General features: G+C 49.6%; 1 long non-coding RNA gene and 1 other non-coding gene across 3 annotated transcripts; one reads left to right on the top strand and one right to left on the bottom strand.

Annotated features, from left to right (window-relative positions):
- Positions 1-1,093: 1,093 nt before the first annotated feature.
- On the top strand, positions 1,094-3,968 carry LOC105549780. Of its 2 annotated transcripts, none has more exons than XR_001007611.1 (2): positions 1,094-1,352; positions 3,204-3,968. It is a non-coding gene; the product is annotated as an uncharacterized LOC105549780 (long non-coding RNA). The 2 variants fall into 2 exon arrangements; XR_001007610.1 differs by lacking the exon at positions 1,094-1,352 and adding an exon at positions 2,675-2,763.
- Positions 3,806-3,877, bottom strand: TRNAE-UUC. Its single transcript has one exon. It is a non-coding gene; the product is annotated as a tRNA-Glu (tRNA).
- Positions 3,969-6,079: the final 2,111 nt, after the last annotated feature.

Here is a 6,079-nt window from a genome sequence, read left to right as displayed (position 1 = left end):
AAAAGAAAACAAAAAGTTAAATGAGTCCTCCAGGCAGAATGAAACTGACATCGGATGAAAATCAGGATGGAAAAGAAAAAAAAGAAACACCACTAGAAATGACATCTACATAGGCAAATACATAATTTTAACATCTGACTTTTAGCCAGGCATGGCGGCTCATGCCTGTAATCCCAGCACTTCGGGAGGTCGAGGCAGGCGGATCACTTGAGGTCAGGAGTTTGAGACCAGCTTGGCCAATATGGTGAACCCCCCTCTCTACTAAAAATGCAAAAATTAGTCGGGTGTGGTGGCTCACGCCTGTAATCTCTGCTAATTAGGAGACTGAGTCGGAAGAATTGCTTGAACCCAGGAAGCAGAGGTTGCAGTGTGCCAAGATTGTGCCACTGCACTCCAGCCTGTCCGATAGAGCGAGACTAGTCTTAAAAACAACAAAAACAAACAAATGAAAACACATCAGACTCTTTAAACAAAAGTAATAAAGATGGATTGTAAGGTTTATAACACGTGTAAAGTAAAATGCATGACAATAGCATAAAGGCAGAGAGGAGTAATGTGAAGAGGTACGACACCACTTGAAGGCAGACTATGATGGGTTAATTTTTGTGGAAAGCAAGGCAGAATTTTTGAAGTTTCTTTCTTCATATACTTTCAGGTTCCCATACATACAACCTAGTTTGTTCTGGAGGGATCTTTTTTTCCAGGAGGCTTGGAGGGGGACCTTCTGCTTTGTGTCCTCATGGGATGCACAAGACACAAGGGAACAGTCTCTCACTTTCAAATAGGGTCATAGGCCTGCAACTTTTTTCATCTTTTAAATGAGAGGGGATTCTCACTGGTCTTGAACTTCTGACCTCAGGTGAGGCTTCCCCCTACGTAGGCCTCTGAAAGTGTTGGGATTAATCTACGGAAGCCACCGCGCCTGACCACAACTACCAACGTTTAAAAGCACATCCCTGGGTGAGCTCGAACCACCAACTTCCCGGTTAACGGCCGAACGCGCTAACCGATTGCACCACAGAGACAATCTCGCTTGGTCGTCTTCGTCTCAACATAAATTAAGCAATCACTAAACTCTAGGGGTGGCCATTCGCTGTCTGCAGGAAAAGTGTGCAGACTACAAAGCTTCGGAAAACCGGAGAGGCTGAGGCCGAGTCGACTAATCGTGTTGCTGCACGTTGGAAACGTGTGCATTGCGTGACTCCGAAACCAGAGGGCGGTCGAATGGCCTTCACCCTGCGTTGACCCTCTCCTGCTTCAGAAGCCAGTGCCTCTGGAAATGCCTGGATCTGCGACCCCAACCTGAGCCTAGTAAGGCCCAAGGAAAGCTGACCGACCCGACGGCTCTCCTGGTAGCTCTTTCTGGTTTTTTGCGCCGCCTTCAGGCAATCCTCTGCTCCGCTTCTCCCCTCACTCAACTCGGCTTCAGTAGACGGAGTGGGTGGGGCGGAAGCTGGAAAGAGGCAGGCGAGTCAAAAAGGAAAACGTGAAAAGGAGGAGGGAGAAGCAGGGGAGACCAGGACGAGACAATGGGACAGCCCAGACTGCCCGTGCAGAGGGCGCCGGCTGGATGCAGAGAAGATGGCACATGTATCAGAATGGAGAGGAGAAGACGTGAGAGAAAATCACAAGAACCTGTAGCTGCCCAGGAATAAAGAAGTAAAAATCGCATAAATGTTTTTACATTAAAAAAAAAAAATCGGGGGACAGGGCGCGGTGGCTCAAGCCTGTAATCCCAACACTTTGGGAGGCCGAGGTGGGCGGATCACTCACTTGAAGTCAGGAGTTTGAGACCAGCCGGGCCAACATGGTGAAAGTCCGTCTCTACTAAAAATACAAAAGTTAGCTGGGAGTGGTGCGCACGCTTGTAGTCCCAGCTACTCGGGAGGCTGAGGCAGGAGAATCGCTTGAACCTGAGAGGCGGAGGTAGCAGTGAGCCGAGATCGCGCCAGTGCCCTCCAGCCTGGGCGACAAAGCAAAATTCTGTCTCTCAAAAAAATACACAAATAAATAAAAGAGGGGTGGGGAAGGAAAACGACGGGCAGTAGGTGTGGGGCGCATTGGGATTCTATAGTGGTTAGTACCCTGCCTTGTGCCTGCAGCAACCTCTGTTCTAATCTGAATCCTGGTACAGTCAGACTCTATCTTGGACCCACTGGGGCGAACCCGTGTGTCTTTTGGTTTGCTTTAATTCCTGCACCAGGTGTGGCCTTTATCTGCAGCCAGAAAGCCAGAAAGCAGGGTTTACCGCTGGCCCCACAGCGCCATACTGTCTGGGGAAAAGAAGGAAACCCAATAATAGTACACAAACAACGGCCCAAAGAGAAATCTTCCAAGTTCTCTATGTCTCACCGTTTAGCAGAAAATATCAAGCAACTCTCAACCTAGCTGGTCTGTAGCTTCCACGAATGAAATAATGTATTTATTGGAGTCTTTCTGGTTGAGATACTTCAAATATTTGGTGGAGCTTTTAATGAGAGAGAGAGACACTCTTGAGTGCGGAAGAAAAAAATGAGGGGGTGTGAGGATAAGGCGACTTTAGGACAGAAAAAAAGTGACAAGGAAGCCACGTAAATGTTTTCGGGTGGGCGTGAGGCGATGTCAGTCTTGAACTCCATTATGCTAAGTAAAGAGCGCAGCCCTCTTCTAGTACAAACAGTTTCCCACATTGAGGAAATCACAGGGATCAACAACTCCAGAGTGCCATGAAGAACCTTCATTCTGGGAGAACCCCCTTCGTGACCGCGGTCTCTACCCTGCCAGGTAAGTGGGATTGAGGGCATGCCCTGCAGGGACAGCACAGCCTCCTCGCCCTGGCCGAATGCTCAGGGTCACCCTCCCCACTGCCGCCCCTCGCCATTCTTCCAAACCACTCTCTGCCAAAGATTCCACCGACAGTCACCCCACACCACAACCCAGGCCGCCTTTCAGCAGCGGCTCCCGCCCTGCAACCACCGCGCACTCCCACCCCCGCGGTTCTGCCCGCCGCCTCTGCCCCAGTCTGTGCACTTCACCTCCCTGGCTCCCGCTCTCCCCTGAGCTTAAGGTGGACGCGGGGTTCTTCTGAACCCTTCTTAGGGTACTGAATGGAAAATCGGGAGTGTGCGTTAAGTGCTTGGTAGAGTGTAGACACTGTGGGATTTGGCTATGGTACCATCGCTTCGACGTCCTAGTGCTGATTTTTACACCTGCATTCTGCTTAGGGCACCGGCAACAGTTTTCCATTTGTGCCTACTCCACCTGCTGTCTTCGTTGGCTCAGCGAACGCGGCCTCCCTCTGCCGCTCAAACAGCAAACGGGACCGCCCTCGAGGACCTCACCTACCGCTCACCCAACTCCCAACTTCGCGGGCATCGCCTCCAGTCACCTCTTCCGACGGCCTAACGAGCACTTTAGCTGCGAAGGGAGGTGAGGAGGCTGCGCTGACTGGCCGGTGCCCATGTCCAGGGCACGCACAAACGCCATGACTTGGTTTGGCCTCTCTCTTAGTTATTTGCAGCTCAGCCCGATAGGCGCCTCCGGGACGGCGACGGCAAAGAGGATGGGCTTATTGGGTGCAGCTCCACGGGGCTGGCACCTCTGCACGGCTGTGTACACCCGAGCGAGACGCTCAGTCGCTCTCCTAAAGCCGCTTCTGCGGATGACAGACAAGGAGATAAACGTGAGAAGTGGTACACCAGGACCTGCCCTCCTTCGCCCGGGATTGCCCCTCGCTGCGGAGACTATTCTGCATCTGGCCCTTGGAGCAGGCCGGCTGACAGCGTAGTAAAGAGATTCCTGCGGGAGGGCGGCCAGTGCAAAACAGTTCCCTGACCGGGAATCGAACCCGGGCCGCGGCGGTGAAAGCGCCGAATCCTAGCCACTAGACCACCAGGGAGACATGAAAACGTGCTTTCTCTCCCTTCTTCGGTCTGAGGATAGAATTTCTCTGTGCTCTGGAAGGACTTGGGCCTTGTGAGGGTCGCTCTTTGCTCCTGGAGTCATCTCACAAGACCTTTCTACAAAAGGTATGTACATTCACTCATGTGAACTTTAAGAACAGGCAATTGTAACCTATGGGAATAGACATCAGAATAGTGATTAAGAGGACGCAGGGTGGGAATTGCCTGAAAAGGGGCTCTAACAGGCCTTTATCAAATGATAGCAATTTTCTATAACTTGAGCTGGGTGGTGATTACATTTATCAAAATTAAACGAATTGCACTAAAGATTTGTCCACTTTATGTGAACTGTAGTTTATTTACTGTTCTCATTGCTTGAACCTGGGAGACGGAGGTTGCAGAGAGCCGAGATTGAGCCATGGCACTCAAACCTGGGTGATAGAACAAGACTACATCTCAAAAATCATAATAATAGAAATAATTTACTGTTCTCATAAAAATCAGCTGATGGGGAATGGAGGCAAGCTGGTGTAGACCATGACAAATAGTTTAGATTTTATTGTAAACTCATTAAATGCCCATTCTCATTTTGTGTTTTAAAAAAATTCCACTGATACAGCCGTTTTCTCTACCAGAAAAGACTATAATCGCATTATTTCATCAGTGAAAGCTACAGACAAAAGACCCTTAAGAGGCGGCATCTTCACCTATGAGAATTTTTTCTGCTCAATTGTGAGACAAACGGCATATCCAAGCTTTCCTTTTGGCCAGGCCACCCCCTAGTTTATGCACTGTGGGCTAAACTTCAGAAGCTGGCGCCCTTCCAGGCCAGCGGTTTACTCTGCTCTCTGGAGGCTGCTAGGATTAAAGGCGAAGGAAAGGACAGGTCTATTAGCCACAATCACAGGATAGAAAACACTGCTGTGACTCAGATTAGAACCCAGGTTGTGGGAACCACAACTACAAGTATTAACCACTACACGACCACAAGGCCTGCTGACAACCATTGTACTTATTATATTTTTTAAATGTAAAAACACTCATACTATTTCCTATGCTTTATTCTTTGATGTCTGCAAATTATCGTGCTTTTTTTCTCTTTCATGTGCTTCTCCGTTTCTCTCTCCCCATTCTGCTACATAATTTTAAAAAATCTAATTTCTCAGGATCTGGCCACTGCCTCTACAGCAAGCCTCCTGGGAGCTCTGGTTGTCCCATCAATACCTCTGCCTTCTTCCGCTCCGTGTTTTTTTGGTTTGTTTGTTTGTTTGTTTTGACGGAGTCTCGCTCTGTCGCTCAGGCTGGAGTGCAGTAGCGCGATCTTGGCTCACTGCAACCTCTGCCTCCCCGGTTCAAGCGATTCTCCTGCCTCAGCCTTCCAAGTAGCTGGAATAGCAGGTGCATGCCAACACATGCAGCTAATTTTTGTATTTTTTGTAGAGACGGGATTTCACCATATTAGCCAGGCTGGTCTTGAACTCTTGAACTCAAGTGATCCTTCCGCCTAGGCCTTACAAACTGCTGGGATTAGAGGCGTGAGCCACTGTGCCCAGCCAAATTTCAGGCCAACACCTGTTGACACACATTGCCAGACACATGGAATCCCTCGCAGAACATCAATGGGCCCACAAAACACGTGGAGGCCAAGGTGGCTGACGATGTTAGCAAATTCAGTTCACGGTGTCTGGGGTACAGCCCCGAGGGTCCACTGGCTACCTCTATGCAAGGACCAGTCTCTGCTGCTCCCCACACACCTTTCTTTGGGCCGCTGAGGCCTCTTGGACCTCTGAGGTGACTGCCTGCCCGCAGCTTCTCTCCTTCCTGGAGTTTCATTTCTCGATCCTCTCCATAGTGGCTCAGCGGTAAGCCCAAGGTCCAGCACGCGAATCAGGAACCTGATGGTTCTTTGGGTTTGCAGGGATCTGCCCAGAGAATAGATGAAAGTAACAGGTACCAATATGAAAACTGCAGTGACTCACCAGAAACACTCCGTGCTTGCCACTTTGCTAAGTGGTTTGTTGAGTCCAACAGCTCAGCTGCATGGGTCCTGGGTTAGTCTCCTGAATGTCTTTGCCGCTACTTTGGTGAGTGTTGTCGTCATTTTACCTTGTGGTGGCCAAGCCCCTAAATGCACTATTAGGTTATGCAGTATAATTTTTCTGGGAAGATGGGTTAAAAAGTCACAGTGAAGTTAAAAA

This window comes from Mandrillus leucophaeus, unplaced genomic scaffold (genome assembly GCF_000951045.1).
Source record: "Mandrillus leucophaeus isolate KB7577 unplaced genomic scaffold, Mleu.le_1.0 Scaffold457, whole genome shotgun sequence".
Classification (NCBI taxonomy): domain Eukaryota; kingdom Metazoa; phylum Chordata; class Mammalia; order Primates; family Cercopithecidae; genus Mandrillus; species Mandrillus leucophaeus.
Note: the sequence above shows the minus strand (reverse complement) of the source record. Positions and strands in the feature narration are given on the sequence as shown.